Genomic DNA, 23,044 nt, shown 5'->3' on the forward strand with positions numbered 1-23,044 from the left:
TGAGACAGTGTGGATTTCTCCAAACCCATCTCCACTATCCCAAAAATGTGAATGTAAAGCACAGAGATGAAGATGAAAACTGCAAAGAGAGCAAGGCAGTTAGAGAGAAGCTTAACAGATTTGGGAAACAGATAAAGGAGTGAAAGACTAACAGCAAATTGCCAGTAGGAGCCCTTCTTATCGGAAGGGCCATATATTTCTAGTTCACATGTCTAAAACACTCTTTATCCTAACTGTTACATCAACTCATAAAAACAGAAATAAAGTTCCACTTTAAAAGTAAGACCTATTTGGAATATGGATTTGGTTCATGGGTTCCAATCTCAGCAACTGAAATAGTCACCTTCACAATGATTTGTCTTCAAGCTGTGGCTCTGAATAGATCTGAAATGGTAACTATGCTCCATATTACTTCTAGATATGGCCATGGTACTAGAACATTAAGTCCTGAAAGGATAACAGCATTTCCACTATTATAATCCAATTTAGATACAACGGGTTTCAGTCGAGTTGACAACATGCATGAATAAAGTGTGGATGGACAAACACATACACACATATGAGTTATAAAAACAGTCATGTTTGAGGGCTCTACATGCATCCCCTCGTGTATAACACTATAAGATAAGTACTAGTATGAACTCTGTTACTCACTGAGAAAAGGGCAGTCGGAGATAGCTGACCCCCCGAAGAGGAGCAGCCCAAGGTCACAGACAGGTAAGCGGCAGAGCTGAGGTGCAAATCCAAGCTTGCCTCCCTCCGGAGCCCATGCTCTACAGAACACACTGGCATATGACGGCATCCGCAAGGGAGGTGGCATGAAGGAAATGATTCCTTTTGGCAATAGTCAAAATATCTTTTAAATATCAGGTATAAAACATTTTCAGCCCACCAGATGCTTATTTAGTTTTGAAAACTCAATTTTTACAGAGCTCCTATAAGTAGTTTCATGTTTGTTAATGCCTGGTTATATTCTTGAAAAAGTAGAAGCCTTATAAAGAGAAGATGCATTTCTTAAAGTTGGGAAGAAAAACAAGACCCTAACTGGATTGAACTGAAAACGTTTGACAGAACACAAATGAACAGAATCTGTAACTTTAACATGTCTTTGTGGGAGGCATGTACTTAAATGGTCATATCAAATTCAGAACACAAAAGACTTAACATGCTTATTGTTGTAAACAAAGGCATTTGGTTAAATGAAAATTCCATCAAAGCTTAATAAACAAATTCAAGTTAACACAAAGTAAAGGGTTATATACTTTCTGCGGTTTCAGTAATAGCTAATCTAATCACGGTAAATGGAGGGTTATTGTTGATTCCTTTGCCTCTGTTTCATAAATTAGATAAAGCAAGCCGGCAGTTACAGTCCTTTAGAGTTTTATTCGACTAAATGATTTTAAAGCTATCTCAAAATATCACAAAGTCATGACTTGAATGACTGCTGAATTGTATCTTGCTTTCCGTCACTATGTTGGTACTTTTGACCACTGTTAAGTAAAAAGCTTCCTGTAAACTAAAACTATTCTATAAAGCTCAATTTATATCTACAGAACCAACCATTTAGAAGGCAAAGTGCCATAGATACAGTATTAGCTGATATTCCATTTCACCAGGGCCAAGCTTGTAAAAAATAAACTATAAGAGCAGTCAAGTGTTATTTATTTCTTCTGATCCCAAACTCAGGAACAGTAGAATTTCTCTGGCTAATGATTTTTCATAGCACATTTCCAATTTTCTACTACAGTTTATTGATCTGGAATACTAACACAGTTTTCGTCCCTGGCTAAAGAACACAGAGAGCCCGTGCCCAGGGTCCCGTGGGATGCACCTCCAAAGACAGTGGTGGTGGCATCTCATCAGGCAGCTGAGGGGTGGTAACACGAACCAAGGCATTTTCCTTACTGAAAGAATGTTCTGGTCGAATCTCGGGCCTTTTGATAACAGGTAACACTTCGTGAGCCTTTGCACTTGGAGACGAGGCTTGAGGCTTGACATCTGCAGTTCTGAGAGCCGATGAGTTGCCCTTCACAAAAGCAGTCTGTTTTCCTGCATTTTCCCCCTGTGCCCTGATAGGGTTACTTTCAATTACTCTGATAGCCCAAGAAGAAAAATATCCCTCTCTCCATATTTCATTCATATAATAAGAATCTGCAAGCTGTTCTGTATGACAGATGAGGACTGTGAGCTGAAGCAACTTGTTCCGCCTGTCAGCCTCCAAGAACCCGCAGCAATGAGATACAATCGTGATGACACTACTAGAGAAGAAATGGGTCAAAAACACGGTGACTTTAAAACAGAATGTCAACTCTTCTTTCGCTTTCAGTAATTTGATGCACAGAAAGAAAAGAGGTGCTCACTGCTATTAGCACATGCGCACACACACGCACATGCAAATATTATTAAAATTATTGTTCCCATAAGCCCTTAAATTGCTTTTTCAGCCTCTGGCCAATCAGTCAATCAAGGTTTATTAAGCATCTACTATGAATCAGACACTGAACTAGGTAGAGTGTTGAAAACAGCCCCAGCCCCTGCCTCGTAGCATTTACAGTCTAGGGTAAAGGATGAGCATGAATGTGATCAAGACTGATGTAATGAAGGCTGCAAACAAAGTACAAGGCACTAAGGGGGTTATGAGAGAAGAACTAGCCAAGTCTTATGGGTTAGAATAAGTTTCCCGGTGGAAGAGGCATTTAGGCTGAGGCCTCAAGTAGAATTAGTAGCCAGGTAAGAGGTGAGAGGGAAGAGTTCCAAGCAGAGGCCCTTTCTCTTCAAAATGATTCCTTTCAAAGAAACCAAGGCCTCGAGATGCCGTAGAAAGTATAACGGAGTAAATGAAGCCACGGACTCCACCACTGGGAGTTATTACGTTCTCCTTATTTTAACCCCTAGTTTAAAAAATTAACTAATTAAAGAAACATTTTTAAAAGCATTAGTATGCCTCGGTTCTATCTTGCCACATAAGGGCAAAAGTTAATCATAACTACATCTTCTTGCTGATCTAAACATTAAGGTAGATTTTACTCTAAAAAAAAAAATCTAATTTATCTTGACTGTACCGGTTAAAACCCCTGGGTTATTTTTAAAAATATGTTTTGACAGCAGTGAAACTTGCAGCATATACAACACCAAGAGCGTAAATTGGTTCAGGGTACAAGTACATGAAAATTAACACAAGCAGTTGATAAATGTGATTTCACAAAAGAAAAAAAAAAAACTCTTATCAACTACATGCCACAAGAGGTGGACATTAAGAAGAAAAAGGTTCTCTTCTCTCATATTTGGTCACGAAAATCCTGATTTGTTCTTGCAGAAAATTGTTTTGATCATCACTCAGTTCTCTTACAGCACATGACTTTTTTCCAGGGGTTCAACAAATTGAAATGGAGAAGGGAAAATGAATTTATTCATAAGTATGCTTGCCCTTTCTACTAAACCCCAAAGTGTGACGTTTGGATTATTTTCTTTCCAAGCTCAAAATCCATCCGCAGAATCCAAAAATCAATAAAAATCGTATTAGCATAACCAAGGGCTGAATTTGGCCCTAAAAACTCAGTGATTGAGTAGGGCTACTAGCATGGGGAGATTTTTTTTTTTTTTTTTAAATGTCTTTAGCTAATAATTACCAGCAATGACTTTAGCAGATAACCTAAAATGAATACAACCTAGGGTTACTTTAAAAATATATAGTGAACAAACCATGAGAATTAATAGTCCCATTCTACCCTGTTAGTTAGATCTTATCAAGAGTTCAGTCTGGAAGGTATATTTGAAGAGGAAGGTTGGCCAAATCAGAAAGTACCTACAAGAGGGCAACCAATATGGTGCGGGGTTCTGAACTTCACATAAGGAACAACTGAAGTACCCAGGGAGATTCAGCCTGAAGAAAAGTAATGAGAGACACAAAAACTGTTTTCATATATTTGATGGACGATTCATTGATACAGCCATTCCATTTTATTGAGCACTTCCTCTGTGCAAGGCACTCTGCAAGGCAATGAAGACACAACACTGAGCAAGAAAGCCCAGTCTTTCATTATCACGTGGAAGAGAAAATGGTCTTTCCCTGTGGCGCTTCACCCAGCCGCAGCCACCCTGTGACCGTTAGGGAAAGGTCAAGAACACCCCAAGTATACTCTCCTTGACATCTCTGAGCTGCTGAACTAAAGCCACAGCCACAAACACATCTCCAGATTTTTTATTAGGTGTGAGAAATAATCTTCTATTTTTTTAAGCCACCATAAATCAAGTTTTCTGTTACTTGCAGCTGAAAGCATTCCGAGCTTACACAGTAACATGCTAAATAACACAGGACGTGTTAAGGCTGGTACAGGAAATCCAACATGTTTATTTCGAGCCACCAGTAGAGCCTGAAGACTGATGTTTTTAATTGCCCACCAGCTTCCAGCTCCATAGTCTCTTCTCTGAAGCCCCTGGGAAACAGAGCCCAGGAGAAGCTATTAGTGGACATTCTAGGTACACAGGTGCCTGCAGTGAAGAACTACCCTAGCTCCTCCCACAGCTTACAGTATGGCCCAGCATATCCACTTCTGAGATGTATCCTGAGAAAGGATTCATGTATGTGGTTATGCATATATGCAAATATTCTTCATTAATATATATCAGAAAAAGAGGTGGGGAAAACCTAATGTTAAACAATCAAGATAGGTTAAAAAATAATTGCATGTTCTAATACTGGAGTATGCTGCTGTCAATAATGACATGGGAAGACGCACACAATACGTTGAGGAATGAAAAACAGGTAACAAAATGCTATGTAAAGTGTGATCCCAATTTAGAAAACTAACAAATATACACATGTGATTAAAAAAAGATAGAAAGGGTATACACTGAAATATTGATAATGCTATCACGAGGGTGTGGAATGGCAATGTTATTTTATTTTTTGAACATTTCTGTCTTTTTAAAAATCTTCTAAAATGAATACATTTTCTTATGTAGTTGGTAAGAAAAGTTTTCTAAAATAGCACCTTCTCATAGAATGATCTGGGCCCTTCGACCAAGATGTTGGCCTCATCAACACCAACTCTGTCTAATATCTGCCTGCAGATCCAATGGAGTTAACAAGAAACAATTTATTTTTGTGTTTTAAAAATAAACTGATGCCAACAGCTGCAAGCTAAGCTACAGAAAAAGATAAAGAAATTTTATGTTTGCAAGTGAATTGCATTAAATAAATGTAGTATGTTTTCTTTAATTCCATAAAATACAGTTTTGATGCTGCCAATTTGAGAAAAATATTGATGTTCCCTTAAATAAGTCTATTCTATGCTGAAATTCAGCCAGCCCTGATGGTCCAGTGGTTAATATTCGGCGCTCTCTCTGCCACGGCCCAGGGTTCATTTCCCCAGTCAGGGAACCACACCACCTGTCTGTCAGCTGTCATACTATGGCCGTTGTCATACTGTGGTGTCTGCATGTTGCTGTGATGCTGAAAGCTATGCCATCATTATTTCAAATGCCAGTAGGGTCACCCATGGAGGACAGGTTTCAGCGGAGCTTCCAGATTAGGAAAAAGGACCTGACCACCCACTTGCAAAATAGTTGGCCATGAAAGCCTTATGAAAAGCACTGATATAGCACTGGAAGATGAGAGGATGGTGCAAAAAGACCAGGCGGAGTTCTGCTGTACACAGACTCACTAGGAGTCAGAATGAACTCAACAGCACTAATAATAAATATTGAAATTCATCCCCTTACAATAAAAATGAACGTGAATTTACTATGTTATCGATAAAAAAACAAGTCCATTTACATCCTTCTCCTGACCCATCAGACTTCATTATACAGGAAATAGTACCTATCAAGCAGGTTTGACCTTTCTACCATCTAAAGACACCAGCAATTAGAGCCCAAGCTCCCAAGTCAGACGACCTGGGTCTGTATCCTAGTCCCACCACTTGCCGGCTGGGTGTCCTTAAGCACTTACTTAACCTCTCTGAGTTTCAGTTTCCTCATCTGTAAACAGGATAATGAGAGTCTCTACCTCATAGAGTTGCTGTGAGAATGAAATGCGAGAATCCATACAAAGGTTTCAGTTTAGCGCCTGGCCCGTAATAATCTGATAAAAAGTAATGTCTCTTCTAACTTGGTTTCAACTCATATGTGGAGATAGATCACGGACCCGGAACATTAGATTCTTTTTTTTTTTTTTTTTGACTTCTAACAAAATATTTTTTATTTATTATAAAGTAAAATATATAATAGTTGAAATCAAATGACAATACATAGCTTCCAGTAAAAAGAAACCTCTTGCCTCATTTCTTCCTATTTCTGTCATCCCCAGAGGTGTCTGCATTCAACTATTTTAGTTGTCTTCTATTCTCCCCATTTTCCAACTGTAGATATATCACATTTTTCCAGTTTTATTAATAATTGACATACATCACTGTATAAGTTTAAGGCATACAGCATGATGTTTGATTTACATATATTGTGAAATGATTACCACAATAGGTTTAGTTAACATCCATCACGTCATATAGATACAGTAAAAAGAAAAGAAAAAACTTTCTCCTTGTGATGAGAACTCTTAGGATCTACTCTCTTAACAATTTTCTTATATAACATACAGCAGTGTTAACTGCAGTCACAATGTTGCACATTACATCCCTAGAACTTATTTATCTTATAACTGGAAGTTTGTACCTTTTGACCCCCTTCTTCCAATTCCCCCTCCTCCCACTCCTCATCTCTGGTGATCACAAATCTGATCTTTTTCTATGAGTTCGGTGTGAGGTTTTTTTAGGGTTTTGTATTTTCTTTTAGATTCCACATGTAAGTGAGATCATCAAGTATTTGTTTTTCTCTGTCTGACTTCACTTAGCACTAAGCCTTTAATGTCCACCCATGTTGTTGCAAATGGTAGGATTTCCTCATTTTTTATGGCTGAATAATATTTATATATTATATATACACCACATTACTTTATCAATTCATCCATCGATGAATACTTAGATTGTTTCCATGTCTTGGCTATCGTAAATAATGCTGCAAAGAACATAGAGGTGCAGATATCTTTTCAAGTTACTGTTTTCATTTCCTTGGTATATATGGTACATTAGATGCTAAAGAGGCTCCAGCATCCTATTTTAAGAACCCATGTTTAATACAGATACTTGACTTTTAAGTATAGAGCTGATGTCATTTATTTAATGTTTCCTATAATAAATGAGATGCTTAGGGAAAATGTTGGGTCTTTTAGACCACTGGAAATCTGCTTTAGCATGTATGTGTATTAGAGAAGGTAATTACCCCCATGTGCCTTGCCCTATCTAGTTCTTTACAAAAGCACTACTTTATTCATGGTATTGTGACTAATAATAAAAATGATAGCTAAAATCATCATTAACATGTATTTGGTGCTTACTATGTACCAGGAAGTGTCCTAGGTATTTTCATATATTATCTTATTTAATCCTCACAATTAACCAGTGAGAGAGGTTCTCCTATTATTCCCATTTTTCAGAGGAGGAAATTGAGGAATAAAGAAACAGAAAAGTGCTGAGTCAAGAGATAAACATAATATATAACAATGACAATAATAAAATAATAACACAGTAATAATAACACAGCACCATCATTAAATTCCTGTGATGTGCCAAACATAGCACTGGATGCTTTCCAAACATCATCTCTTATGTTTACAACAACCTTGCACTATGGCATTTAATGGATGAGAAAACTGAGAACTTAAGTAAACTAGGTAAAGTGAGATACAGGTCTGTGTGGCCCCAAAGCTAGCCACTCCAGGCAACTGCCTTTCAGCAGAGGGTAGGGGGAGGGCTTATCAGATCCCTGTAGCTCTCCACCCAGGTCATAGGATGTCGGAGAGGCACAGGACTTGAGAATTATCAGATCCAAGCCCCTCAGTTTACAGATGTGGAATCGGAGGCCCAGAGAGAGGACAAGATTTGCATAAGGCAGTGGGAGAGCCGGAACTAAAACCCAGGTCTCCCGACTCCCAGGGCTGGGTTCCTGCAGTGACATAATGAGATCCTCTCACATTGAGTCAGCCATCTCAGGCACTATGAAACCAGGAAGGGAAAGCCTGACAGCTTCAGAGTGATGGTACCAGTCTGTTGTCTCTCCCTCTGCCCCCTCCATCCTGACCCTGGGGACTGCTGTATCTACTTCTCGGCACATTCAGAACTGGGAAGAGTAGAGAACCTTGAGGAAAGAATCCACAGTGAAGAGAGGCAGCCCCTTCCTGATATACCTAGAGCCAACTTCCAATATGATTCTCCTGCAGAACTAGAGATCAATGGGGAAGGAGGCTGGCTCAGGCATACGTGGGTCTCTTTTATAGACACAAAACACCACACAGTCCAAGTCTTTGAGGACATGATCTGAATCAGTAAGTCCCCTTAAGCTCTTCTGACTAAATGTACATCTTTCCTAGTTTGTGCACTGGATAAAAATAATTAAGTTGTCTCATAGAGAAATTTTAAAAAATAGAGTTTTGGAGGTGTTGAATTAAAATTCATTCAGTATTATGTAATCCTAGAAATACAATACTTGTTTACTCTGCTTTGATTTCTAAGCTTTCCTTTGATGACAAATATTAATATTTATCATTTTTCTGATGTTAGACTAATGAGAATCTTAAGTGTTTATGAGAAGACATTTAAATATTACAGTATGGTTGATATGTTTGTTTTTAGATTTATATTGCTCTGTCTTAACCATCAATCAGCACTTATTTTTTTGTGCTGAATCCTGGGTTGTTGTTCATCAATATTTTCAGTAAACTTTATATGGCCAAAACTGATGGCCTCTACATTTATTTGATGACCAAACAGAATATGACAGTCCACCAAATAACACAGTATACTATGGAAAATATCTAGCTCTGATTTTTACAGTGAAAATTGGCACACTTGTATTAACTACCTGGCATTTTATAATTACATTTGTTTGCCTGCATATTGTCCATCCCCTCCACTGCATTCCTGAGGGCAGGGACTGTGCCTGCCTTGCTCATGGATGTATAACCACACCTAACACAGTGCCTGACATATAACAGGTCTCAGAAAATGCTTCCTGAGTAAATAAATTAATGACTCAGGAAATGACTCATACCCAAGAAGAACTGGCAAGGGAACGGAAACTGGGGTACCAGACAAGTCAGAGGTTGTCAAGGCAGGAGCCCAGTGGGGCCCATGAGGTACAGGTCAGAGCAAGCTTCAGCATCGAGTCAGATTTGCTACTGGACCTGTTGCCGGGCTGTCATTCCACACTCCATCTGCCTGCGTACCTTAACTGTGAGATATTACCTGCTCCCAGAACCTGGGCCCACTCTCCACTTACCTGCCACTAGTGTGGCCTGCTCCTACCACACCAATAGAGTCTCACAAAAACCTGGCCAACCCGAAGTAACAGAACCTGCTTGTGTAGACCCCTCAAATCCAGTGATTAGTATTCATAATCATGAGAGTAGCTGATACATGCCAAGGGCTTTATACATAAAATCTTATTCAACCCTCACAGCACCCATTGGTAGTTACCATTATAATCCCCATTTTAAACATGAGGAAACCAAGAAACTTGTCCAACTAGCCAAGAAACTTGTCCGTGCTCACACATCTGGTAATTTGTAAAGCCACGTGCTTTGGGTCTACAGATCTGGATCTCTGAGCTCAAAAATAATAAAAATGTAAAATATAATAAAAATAATAGCTAACATTTACTGAGAAATTACTATATGAGAGGTACTGTGCTAATATTTTATATAGATTGTCCCATTTAATTCATACCTACTGAGGTAGGTACTAGTATGTCCATTTCATAGAGGAAAATAAACCTCTGCCAATCAAAACAACTTGCCCAAGATCATCCTCAGCCTGTAACAGAGTGATATATGTATCTGTGAACTCTGAACAATACTATCCATTACATTAAAACAGAACGGCAACATAGTAGAAGCCATAAAAAACTGGAACCTTGCTATTGCAAGTATGGTCCACGGACCAGCAGCATCTGCATCACCTGGGAAGCTAGAAATGCAGAAGCTTCTGGCCTCACCAGGACCCTTGCATATAGTTCCAGCACCCATAGGAGTTGGACTCAGCTGTTTCATCTGCGCTAGGAAGCCAAACACAGCTAATTTCTCCAGGTCAGGGAAACCTTGGCCTGTTGCCTCTTGGAAGTTCAAGAGGTTAGAGGAAGCCTTAGCCTAGAGGAAGCTTTATGCCATGCTCAGAAGGGCTGAGAGGGCTTCAGTTGCAGATTTCTGCAGGGATTTCAAACTGCAGTGGCTACCGGTTATTTTGGTATCCCCAGTATCACTTCCCCTCTTCTGAAGGTAGCAGCACCTCCCATGAATCAGGGCCTCTCTGTGTGTACAGCCATGCAAGCTGTGTACAGCACAACTCCAGAGGGTACCATTCACATATATACTTGTAAAAACAGAAAAATTTCCCTCCCCCTCCACTCTATCATCTTTTGTTGTTATACCTCTTCCATTCCCTCTGCATTTGTTTCTACTTCTCTCTTGCTTTTCTCTGCTCTCCTTCAGATCACTACCTCTTCCTTTACCAGGCTCATTCCTGGGAGAGGTTGAACAGGAATCACCACTGCTCAAGGGCTGAGAGAACCAACTTTCTTCTAGAAGGTTCCAGCCCCTCCTTCTGCCTGTTGTCAGGGCTCCAAGCACCTATACAAACTCTTGCCTCCAGGCATCACTTAAACATCTTCTGGCACAACCAAGCAGGTACTGTTCTGAACTTAATGTGAGGTCTTAAGACTGCAGCGAGTATTTTTCTCTTTTTTTTCAAAACTGAAGACATGGGAAGAAGACTTCAAGTCTTGCAGAAAATGAAAATTTTGTTCTTACCACATACCAATAACTTCAGTGATTAAATGACTGCAGACCATACTCTCCTCCAGCATGTGCTCAACTAAATTTTGCATGCATTAAACCTCCTGAGGAGTACTGATACTTCCACATCATCTATGCTGGGTTTTAGCTCCAACAGCTGTGAGTCCAAGAAACTGCAAAATATACTGAATTTTAATGGAAATCTGATTACTAATAAAAAGAGGTAAATCCATAACGTAGAATACTAATAAACACATAAAAAGACTCAGAAAGAGTCTTTAAGTTCCAGAATACTGTCAACATGTGCCTTTTGGGAACCAGTTAACCAGTTTCTCAACTTTCTCTTCCATTCCTACTTATTTATCATTAAAAGAGAACCTTAGCATACATACAAAATACCCCTAAAATAGCAATTTTTTAACTGTATTAAACCCGCCAACAAAACGCCTTTTCCCACTCTTTCTCTTTTTCTCTCAACACAGTAGAAAAATAAAACTACGACATTGTGAAATGACCTCCTAGTGAGTAGAGAAGCTCAGGAAATGCTGAAAAATGCAATTATCGTGTGCGGCAATGTAAATTCAGGCCATGAACACTCCTGAACACTGGATATGAGGTTTAGATACAACTATTCAGATACAAATAAACCTAAGTATACATTTTTTGTGTGTGTGAGGAAGATCAGCCCTGAGCTAACATCTATTGCCAATCCTCCTCCTTTTTTTCCCCCTTTTTTCTCCCCAAAGCCCCAGTAGATAGTTGTACGTTGTAGTTGCACGTTCTGCTAGTTGCTGTATGTGGGACGCGGCCTCAGCATGGCCGGAGAAGCGGTGCATCGTTGTGCGCCCAGGATCCGAACCCGGGCCGCCAGTAGCAGAGCGCGCGCACTTAACCGCAAAGCCATGGGGCCGGCCCCAGTATACACATTTTTTGAGGGAAAAGAAACTTTTAAAAGGAAAAGGTCCCCATATATTATGAATAATCCAGAGAATTGAAGGTATTTAATCAAATCAGCTTAATTATTCTGCCCTGACGTGGAGGGTGGGGATAACTATTTAAAAAATTAAAAATGAAACCAATCTTTATAACAGGCTGCCTCTCTGGAAGTGGTTCGTTTCAAGCTACTAAAGTAGAATGTAAGAATGTTACTAGTAAAAATAGGTTGTATTTTATCTGAGCCTTTTCGATCACTCTGCCAGGGCTCATGAAAGCATGTAACTGAGTTTCTTTTGAACATGGTTTTAACAGGTTTATACTTTTTTTTTCAGCAACAAGGAACGGAACAAACTAAATGCCAGGAAGAGAAATGCGTTATGAAACTCAACATTAAAGAGAATGTTGACTCAGGTAAGCACAGCCAGAGCTACAAGGAGGGGAGGGTCCCTGGTAATTAACCTCAAGGATAAGCCAGGGCACAACCTGTAGTTAGTTCACCAAATTCCAGGAGAGCTTTGTGATGAGGTTTATCATCTCTTTCACTCCCAAAGCCTTCAAAGTGCTACTTTCTAGATATTTTTTCCCCACCCAGGTCTTTCACCTGTTAGATTGTACCTGATTCCTATCATGATGTTCTGCTGTTAGAATCAGTGGTTCTCACTCCTCAATGCACTTCAGAATCACCCGGGAAACTCAAAAAAGAAAATGCTAACACCTGCCTCCCCTTCTGCACTGATTTAATTTATCTGGATGGGACTAGCCCCAAGTGATTCTAACTTGCAGGAGGGCTGAGAATCCCTGGTTGGAAAGCATTCCAAACAGGTTAAAATCATGTAAAGAAGGAGGCACTATAATTGGGCTAAATAAATTTACAGTAGGAGGCAAGGTGCCTCAAATTCCCATCTTAGATATAAGATGGTACTTCAAGGATCCCAGATTTTTCCATCAAATTTAAAGAAAATCAATTGCATGGGAGAAATATATCTATTTGCCCGTAATACTCAAACTTTTACAAAGAATTGAGAAGTTTGGCACTTCATATGTGAGAGAAAAACAAAACCAGGAGAATTAAAGGCAATCTATTCTACCTAGTATTCAAAATATGATAAACAAGGAAACATGGAGCAGAGTGCATAATGTTGTGATTTTTATTAATAACAGTAAGATTGACTCAAAGCTACCATTTAATGAGTGCCATCTACTATTAGGCACTTTTCATGGGTTACCTCACTGAAAACTTAAAACTTTGCAATAGGAATTATTACCCCATTTCACAGATAATAAGGAAATTGAGGCTCAGCAAGATTAGGACATGATCCCCAAAGTCACACAAGTAAGTGGTAAAGCCAAGATTAGAATCCAAGTCTTTTGCTCTCTAGAGTCCATTCTCTTAACCACCATCATCTCTCATCTTGACCACTCAAGAGTCTCCTAAGTACCTGCTACTCAAAGTATAGTCCATGGACCAGCAGCATCAGCCCGTTAGAAATACTTAATCTCTCGCCCATTCTAGATCTACTGAATCAGAATCCTCATTTTAAGATCAGCAGGAGATTCATATGCACATTAAAGTTAAGGAAGCACAGAGCTACGTGGTTTTCCCACATTAATTATTACCTCTCACAAATTCATCATCCATACTGGATCCACATTTTTTAAAAAACAAATCCAATCATTTCATTTCTCCTCTTAAGATTAAGTGGTTTCTCAAATGCCCTTGAAATAAAGTCCAAAGTTCCTTTACAATATAGGTAACTGGACTCTGCATAATATCTCCCATGCCTGCCTCTGAGCCTCATCTCCCCCACTTCCCCTGTCCACTGATTTTTATACCCTAGGCACAGAGACTTTCTTTCTGCTCACCAAATCCCAACACCCCCTCCCTCCCTGTCTTCCTTCCTTCCTCTAAGCTCTTCCTCGCCTAGAACATACCACCACAACCACCTCCAGGTCAGCCACATTCACTGCCGTATCTCCAGTGCATAACAGTGCAGTGCCTGTCACAGAGCTAGGAGCAGGATAAATGTGCTAAACAAATACACGTTCAGGATACTGAGGGCCTCAGCTGTTTCCTTCGTCCATCCCCTCTTTGCTCTTGCTGTGATCCTCATTCCCGTTTCTCCTTCCCTGTCCCCTGGATCACTCTTTTTCTGTAACTCACCTCCTTATCAGTAACCTCATGGCTATTGAAGTTGTCAGCTTCAGAAAGAAGCACTGCCATGTCCACATGGCCATTGCCCTGGGATTACTCACCAGCTGGATGACAACTGCTTCACTTTAACCCTGAGGCACCTGGGAAAGGCCCAGTCCTTTCTAGAAGTGGACAGAAGGCCCCACTGACAGAAGCAGGCTGCTTTTCAAACCGAGATTTAATATATAGATGGAACCATAGATCAGGGGCCTCTCAGCAGGCAGTGCAGAGCCAAAAGCTTCACTATCTCTCTGCCCACACAAGAGAGTGTCACTGTGCTGACAAGATGGGTTATCAAGAGTTGTGAGTAACTTCATATTTTAAATGTGAGGCCAAGCTTGCTACTCTAAGAAAACAAAAGGCACATCCTTTTATGAAATAGATATTTGCCTCAAGTTTAAATCTGGAGTGAATCTGATATATTTTCATATATCAAGTTTATATTAATGATAACAAAAATAAGAGCTACTATTCATCTAATGAATGCAAGCTATTGAGTGCTCGACAACACGCTTAAAAGCGTTAAATACACTCTGTTATTTAACCTTTATCATCACTTTATAAGGTAGAAATGCTTATTATCCCTGTTTTACAGAAGAGGAAAGAAATCAAGGGCTAAGTAACCTGCCTAAGAGGCAGGGCTGGGATTTAAATCATAGGCCTCCAGACTACCACTCTCTACTGTTTCTCTGCTATGTTCTGCTATTTAGACGACTTTCTCATCTGAGAAGTCACAGACAGGAACATTCCCAAAGAGCGAGCCCCTTGGAGGATGACCTCAAGAGCCGAGACTTTTCTCCACAATGTAGACATTGAAAGGAAAGTAACCTGCTACATTGTATATTTCAAACTGTATTTCTACACTGAAAGAAAAGTGAGATTCAAGAAAAAGATGTGGGAACAGAGCTCAGGGGTGCTTATGAATACAATTCCACAAATATTTTTTCAGTGTCTGCTAGTGGTCAGGCACTGTGCTGGAAGCTGAATGATCAGACTGTCAGTTGGGAGAGTGTTCAGGGGGATGGTGGCTGATGCAGAGCATGTCTCCCATGGTGACAGTCTCAGGAATGTTTAGCCAGTAATTTACAGAACTCTTACTTTATTATCTAATTATGTAGAAATCATCTTTCACACACAAGAGGTGAGAGTTACCTGCTTTACTATCTGTGAATACATAATTGAAAGGGCCAATATGTCTTCTAAAACAAAAGTTTTATATAATTCAAACAACTCGTGTTCATTTTTGATATCCTATATTAGAGGGTTAGATTTTAACATATGTGAATGCAAACAGTGTCAGATTCTGTTCTCAAGCGTCTGAAAGAACAAAAGAGAAAAGAGTAATGGGAGCCAAAACAAGACGAATTCCCAAAACAGAAATGGAGTATATTGAAGCTTCATGTACATACAAATAAAGATAGGGGCACAGAAACATTTCCTAAAGCATTCCACCAAACATTTACAGGAATGAGGCTGGGACAACGATATCAAGTAAAAGAAAGCATGAGCCTGAAAGGTCACATAAAGGCCTGTGAGGCCTCCAGAAATTTGCCTCCTTGCAGAAACAGGATGCTTTTGATACAAAGGCATGAGGCGAAAACTGTGGACCACTTTGTACCTCACACCCTTCATTTATAAAATGAAATAGTTAAATTAGATAATTGATGAGGTCCTTCCAGCCCTAACCCATTAGCTACTTTTCATCCATGTGGCCCCACACGTACAGAGAGATGAGCACATAAAGATGCTCAAAAAACATTTGTTGAATTAATGAAATATTACAACCTTACCAATAGTAAGAAAAGAGACTTTACAACTGGTCCTGGTCTGTGGCCTCCAAAGAACAAATCAGGGGAGAAATCGTTATCTAATCAGCTTCACATCTGGTGCTCCTGCTAGCTGACTGCTGGTAGAATGAAAATAACCCTAGACTTGGAAATAAGAGGCTTGGGTCTACTCTCATCTCTGTCACAAACCAACTGTGTGACCTTGGGCAAACTGCTTTACCCCCTGGGCCAGTTCCCTCATCTCTAAAATAAAAGTATTATAAAGCTATATACAGCTAACATTTGTGGAATCTTTATGCCAGGAACAGTTCCAAGATCTTTGCCTTAGATTTAAACGATCTCAAAGGTTTTTGCAGCTCTAACATTTAGCGTCTAACGACAGAAGCAACATGGTATAATGGAAAGATTCCAAATTCTGTATTCAAAAAGGTTGGGCTCCCTGTCACTCTCTAAACGAGGGTCTTTTTTTAAGCAGAGACTGTCAAGCAGACTGGGTTACAATCCCAGTAATTCTATTCGCTAGCTGAGTTAACTTGGAGACGTTGCTTAACTTTCCTAGCCTTAGTTTTCTAATGGGTAAAATGCATATGAAAATGGTTATCACTCTTATATAACTTTTGAGAGGATATTTAAACTATAATAACTAAATTTAATATACTTTTATTAAACATATATTACATTTTATTACTAGGTGTGTGACGTGGACAAATCATCTTAGGTTTCTTCCTCATCTACAAATGGGAGATACAGTATTACTAAAAGAGATAATGTGAACATCCTCTGTAAATTGTCGAGCGTTAGCTGTGTTCGGAAGCATGCATCTTCCTTATGTGCTACTTGGAAAAGCGCATACAATAATCCCATATCTAGTACTTGAAACAGCGTATGCAATCAACGACAACAAGAAAACACAACACGTCTTTGCTAAACATCTCTTTCTACTCCCAGCTAGCAGCAGGCGGACGCAGAGGCTGGCAGCCTAGAACGCAAGGCCACATGGAAGTTGTAGTTCCCAGTCAAGGGGCTGCTCCACAGAACGGCTAGAAGTCAGACTTCATCTCCCAAGAGACACCTCGCCGCGCCCAATGGCACGCTGGTAAGTGGAGTATCAACCCGCCGGGAAACCAGAAACGGGACTCCAACTCCCAGAAGCTTCCGCTGCCCGGGCCGCGGGCCTTAAGATGGAGCCAGAAAGGCAGAGCTCAGGTTCACTTAGCTTAACATGTGCGAGTCAGGGCCGCTGTCGATAGTCCCGGACCTAGCACGGATCAGAGCCTTTCTAAAGCAACTACTGGGCGTATGTTCTGCTGGTCCCCAACACATTTGTGAGAGACGAAGAATAATAAAGCAGTAAGTTTGCAAGTGGCAAACTTGCACAAGCAAGACCTCATCTATTGAGCAGCATTCTTGGGCCGCTTGGGCAGGAAGCTTTAAGCTCTTTTTTCCTCAGATAACCACTGTGAGCAGCTGGTCTAAGGTCATACAGCAGAGGCAGAATTTGATCCTAAAGAGGAAGCTACAAATCCAGCTTCAGTTCCACTAACCTGCCTCCTTTCTTCCCCAAATATGGATGTACCTTAAAAGTCCCAGCATATTTTCATATAAAAACAACATTGAGCCATAAAATAGGTGTAAGGAAGTCCAACACAGTACTGATGAGTTCTCCCGCCACAATGAATGAGCTGCTTTTTTGTGTTTTTTAAATACCAAATGTAAAATTCTCTCCCAAAGTATTGCCTTCCTTGGTGCCCTGCTTGGTTCCTGTCCTGGGCACGTGTTCAAAGCCTCCCCCGCTTTGCGGGAACCTGGAGCTGGGTGTTGAACACAGATCTGCTGGGGCAGAGATTCCTGCTACTTGCCTATGAAACCGACAAACCATCCAAAAGCGGCCAGTGTCAACTACAGCACCAGGGCCGGGAGCTGGGGCGTCCCTGGAACCGCTGGCGTGGCCCCCATGCCTCAGTTTACCCACTTATAAAATGCAGCGGAGGAGGAGAGGGTTAGGGTTAGGGCCAGTGCTCAGGAATGGGCCCTGAAAAGGTTCGAGGGGGTGCAAGGGTCCTCCGGACAGGCTCCGACCTCTCAAAGAGCTGTGGGACGGTCCCAGTCTCCGCCCCCACTGGCCACTGGGGTCATGACCAGACGCGCGTTGAAACCCAGACCCGCGCCCCAGAAACACTGTTCGACTTCGGCTTCTCCCCCGCCCCTACCTTCCAAGATCTTGGCAGCTGGGAAGTGAAAGGCAGAGGGAGGGAGCGCGGGGCAGGAGCGGCGCCTGGGCGTGTGCCCGAGTGGGTGGCCACCTTAGGGACCCGAGAAGAGAGGGCAAAAAGTCCCGCGACTGGACTGAGCGGAGCAAGGACTACAATTCCCAGATGGCCCCGCGGCGGGGGCCGGAGCCAAGATGGCCGCTTGTCGGGGGACAGGCGCGGAGGCCAATAGGCACAGAGAATGCGCCCACACCGGGCCAATCAGAAGCCATAGTGACAGTAACCCTGATTCAGGGGCGGAAAACACTGTCCCTCTCAGGAGAGCAGCTGAGGTGAGAATCCCTTTGGAAAGGGATTTTTGTCATAAATCGCACAATCTTTGTTTTTCCAAATGGAAAAAGAAACATGATTCTTTAGATTATGCTGCATTTTTGCTTCCTTCTTTCCTCCCAAACGTGCTTAACTTACCCTCCTCACCACTCCCCTCTGGCTGGATTTCCTTTCGCTTCCTCTCCTCACTCTGCATCTCTTTTGATTCCCTAAGCCTTCTTTTCTTTCTGTTTCTCTCAGAACACGGGCTCGCAGGCCCCGACTTGATCCACTTTACGACTACACTCGGCCTTCCCTGGCATCCAGACTAAAATTGCAGCACAAGCTCCCCTTTCTCCCTTTTTTGTGCAATTTTTCCCTCTAGCACTTGTCCTTATCAAGCATTGTATGTAATTTACTTATCTTTTTTCTCGTCTTGCCCACTAGAAAGAACGGTTATACAAATGCAGGTTTTTGTTGGGGTCACTGCAATATTTCTAGCCCCTAGAAGTATATATAATATATATAGTAGGCACTCAGTAAATATATTTTGAATAATTGAATGAATTATTCTCTATTCTCCTTTCTTAAGTGCAGATCAATTAAATCCATCTCTGACAACCATGGGACCCTTGTGTTTGCTTCCTTTCTAAATTCAAAATCATTCTCAATATATTCTGTGCCAGATGCTATGTGGGTGCTTGAGAAATCATTGAATCAGACTTCCTAACCTCAAGATGCTCCTGGTCTAGCGGAGTATGAGATAAACTTAATTTTGCAGTAAATGCAATTGCAAGTTGCAGAGCAGCTAAATAATTTTCACAGTCATACAGCTCACGGCAGGGACTAGAATCCTGGCCTTCAGACTCTTGCTACGATACCATACTGCTTCTGATAGCGACCTCTCTTCAAGATTGCCTCCTTCCCTTTTCTTCTCTTCCCTCCTAATCACAGTGCCAAGGAAGAAAAGATAGTTGACAGTCGTCTTTTACATTTAAAAGGGAGAAACAAAGAGCAATTACACTTGGACAAACACTGAAATATGTCTCTACTTTGCCTAGCACCATTTCTTTTTTTTCCCCTCACTTTTTTCTTTAGGCTGTTTCATGGCATACAGCTGGTTACACCAAGTCTTAGATCTCTCATCCTTTTTGATGTTTGAACACTACAGAGAGTAGTGAGGTGTCGTACAAATTGTCCTAGTGTGAAATACTGATGTTCTGGGCAGCCTGACTCTGTCACAGTGGATTATGGTCAGTTTACAGGTCATCACACAGACACCACGGCCACATAAAATATTAGAGAATTTGATGAATAACTAGGTGAAATTGAAAACAGTTACAAATAAAACGGCAAGAATGTGATCAATATGTGTACAGACTAATTTTATGCGTAAGGATTAAAACCTCTGTTCAGACTTCCTACCCTAATCTTCTGTCAATTCAGGGTTGTTTCTTATAATACAACAGTTCTTTCTAGCTTTTGTGAGCACAGACTCAGCTCAGCAGTCCCAGCTTTTCTCAAGCTGATGGGCATGAGAAATTTCAACACGTGTCACAAGCCAGACTAAACGTGGAAGAGATCACTGAACCATGTGAAACTGGAAAGCTCAACAACTAGACTCTCGTCCTGAGAAAGTATCAGACTATAATCATTACATCTTCTACTTAACAATCAAAAGGCAGATGTCATGAACATACTCAGGATCTAAACAGTGGTATCTATGATTATTAAACCATTGTCAGGCAGTCTGGTATGAACATATATGTATTACTTCAGCTGTGGACGATGCTGTCTGCTGGGATGAAGGTCAACCATGACCTCCAGCGATACATACATTCACAAAGAGCATTAAGATACAGCACTTGCCTTGCACCCAGGATATCCAAGTGCCAACAGAATCAGTAGGGAGATGACTATCTGATCTGCAACTTGATTAATAATCACCTGGAGATGGTATCTTAGTTTGAGTTCCCCCAGAAGTGTATCCTGAGATAGGTATTCAAGTGCAAGCAGTTTATTTGGGAGATAATTGCCTGAAACACCAGTAGGAGAGCAGAAAAGTGAAATACGGAAGGGAAGACAGACAAAAAAGGTGCACTATCAAGCATGTCACTCCAAGGGGTGATTGGAGCATAATCCTCCTGGAGAACTCTAGGAAACAACATGGAACACGTGCCTTAGACTGAGCTATGCCCCCAAAGGGACAAAAGAGCTGGGTTGTTTAAACACCAACTCCCATCAGTCAATGATTGGAGGGCAGCTTTTGGAGACTAAGTCCCTGGCTCTTCAGCCATGCTCTATGAGAGCGTGGAGTTGCCTCAGTAGCCAAAGAAGCCAGAGATAGAGGTGCTACCGCTGGATATCAGACTGGTATGCACTGAACAGTAAGGAAACAGTACTGGCAGGGCATCAATAGTATCTGCTACAGGTGGCTTTGGTTCACCACAAGCTGGTATCCCTGAGACTAGCAGAATAAGAATAATTCAAAAATTAAATAAATAAATACCAAAAAAAAAAAGAGCCGCCTACCACTTTGTATACCTCATCATGTGACCAATTAAGATAGACAGTACTTCCTAAATCCTCACTAAGACACACAAATCAAACAAAAATGACAACAAAAGCCTCTTTTACACTAAGGCTCTTTGGGGACTTGAGTGGCTTCAGCGGGACTGGGATTTGGTAGAGAGGGGAAAAAGGAGATCAAGAAAAGGAGAAAAGGGAATTTGAAGAAATATTGCTGGAAATAATGTTGTTCATTTCATAATATTGAAGAAACACAAGTAAAGAGGTTGGGATTTTTAAGAAATTAATATTAAGTGCACAGACTGTGGTTTTTAGGCCTAGAAGACAGTTTTTTTCTCTCAGTTTTATGGAGATGTAATTGACATACATCACTGTATAAGTTTAAGGTGTACAGCATAATAGTTTGACTTACATATATTGTGAAATGATTACCACAATAAGTTTAGCTAGCATCCATCATCTAATATAGATACAATAAAAAAAGAAAGAAAGAAAAAAATTTTGTCCTTGTGATGAGAACTCTTAGGATTTACTCTCTTAACAACTTTCTTAAATATCGTACAGCAGTGTTAACTACAGTCACAGCGTTGCACATTACATCCCTAGTACTTATTTATCTTGTAAGTGGAAGCTTGTACCTTTTGACTACCTTTCTCCAATTCCCCCTCCCCTCACGCCCTACTATCTAATCTCATTTTCTATCAGGTTGGTTTGTTGGTTTTTTTTTTTTAGTTTTCACGTATGAAATCAGATAGTGTTTGTCTTTATCTGACTTATTTCACTTAGCATAGTGCCCCCTTGGGCCATCCATGTTGTTGCTAATGACAGAGTTTCCTCATTTTTTTATGGCTGAATAATATTCTGTTGTATATATGGACCACATCATCTTTATCCTTTCATCCATCGATGGACACTTAGGTTGTTTCCATGTCTTGGCTATTGTAAACAATGTTGCAATGAACATGGGGTTGCAGATATCTTTTCAAGTTGCTGTGTTCATTTCCTTTGGATATATTTCCAGAAGTGAAATTGCTGGATCATATGGTACTTTAATTTTTTGAGGATCCTCCATAGTGTTTTCCGTAGTGGCTGTACCAGTTTACAATCCCACCAACAGTGCACAACTTTTCTCCATGTCCTTACCAGCATTTGTTTTCTCTTGTCTTTTGGTTGATGGCCTTTCTAACAAGCATGAGCTGATGTCTTATTGTGGTTTTGATTTGCATTTCTCTAATGACTGGTGATGTTAAGCATCTTTCCATGTACCTGTTGGCCTTTTGTGTATCTTCTTTGGAGAAATGTAGAAGACAGTTTTGTGAAAGACCTCTGTGGGTTGTGCCATTATAGCACTTCTTCATAGAAAATAGTTTTTTTTCAAATTGCAGTTACACTTTATTTATCTTTCTATTTAACATGTGTCTTTTCCAAATAAAATGGAAGCTCCATGAAGCAAGAACTTTGTTTTTGTTTTATTCAGTAGTAAGCACTCAATAAATATGTGGCCAATGAGTGACTATGTTATGGCCACAAAAAGCAAACAAAGTAAGTACTAGAAGGGCCTGAAATTTGGAGCGTTCATTACATTCAGCTAAGCCATAAAGTAAAGAGACAAAAGTGACCCCACAGTAACCTCCCATTATCACAAAGCTTGGGACCATCCTCATGTGTGGAAAGCCTGATGGTCACATACACATCTGCTTTAGTCGAACACTCTCAACAGCATCCTCTTCAAGCACACAGGACCTACAAAGAAATCTTTACCGTGGAAACAATTTCAAAACTAGAAAGGCCTAGCAGTCAGAGAGTCCAACCCTCTGCCTAATTCATCTCAGCCATATATTACAGGTCATAATCCAGACTTTTGCATGAGAATCTTTGGACTATTTATTTAATTGGAAAAAATCATGTCTAATGTGAAAATATCATAATAGAAAAAAGAAAAACGATGCATTGTTTTTGTGATACAAAGTAGGAAAAGATTGGGAAACTCTGCTGTACCCAAATGCTCCCATCTCTTTCACAAATTTCTCTCCTGGTAATCACTCAGCATCTTGGCTGCTATTGGAAAATTCTGATTGCTAGTAAGAGCCGTCTCACAATATGGTGAAAATTCTCTAAATTTTTCCCCTCTTTTCTTTTAATTCTCTCATCTTATTTATCCCTTTGTTGTTCTGTGTTAAATATATTCCTTGGGTGGATTTGTTCATCAGATATTTAGAGATCGGTCTATTCCCTATGG

The 23,044-nt window shown here is 40.5% G+C and overlaps 1 protein-coding gene across 4 annotated transcripts in view; it reads right to left on the reverse strand.

Annotated features, from left to right (window-relative positions):
• Positions 1–18,088, reverse strand: part of FHIT (fragile histidine triad diadenosine triphosphatase) — a 1,358,981-nt gene extending 1,340,893 nt beyond the window's left edge. For all 4 annotated transcript variants that reach the window (XM_087431269.1, XM_087431270.1, XM_087431266.1 and 1 more), the window contains exon 1: positions 17,968–18,088. The gene's annotated coding sequence lies outside the window, so the exon portion shown is untranslated. The remainder of the gene's footprint in view (positions 1–17,967) is intronic.
• Positions 18,089–23,044: the final 4,956 nt, after the last annotated feature.

This window comes from Ceratotherium simum, chromosome 5, assembly GCF_057802395.1.
Source record: "Ceratotherium simum simum isolate JZ-2026a chromosome 5, ASM5780239v1, whole genome shotgun sequence".
NCBI lineage: Eukaryota > Metazoa > Chordata > Mammalia > Perissodactyla > Rhinocerotidae > Ceratotherium > Ceratotherium simum.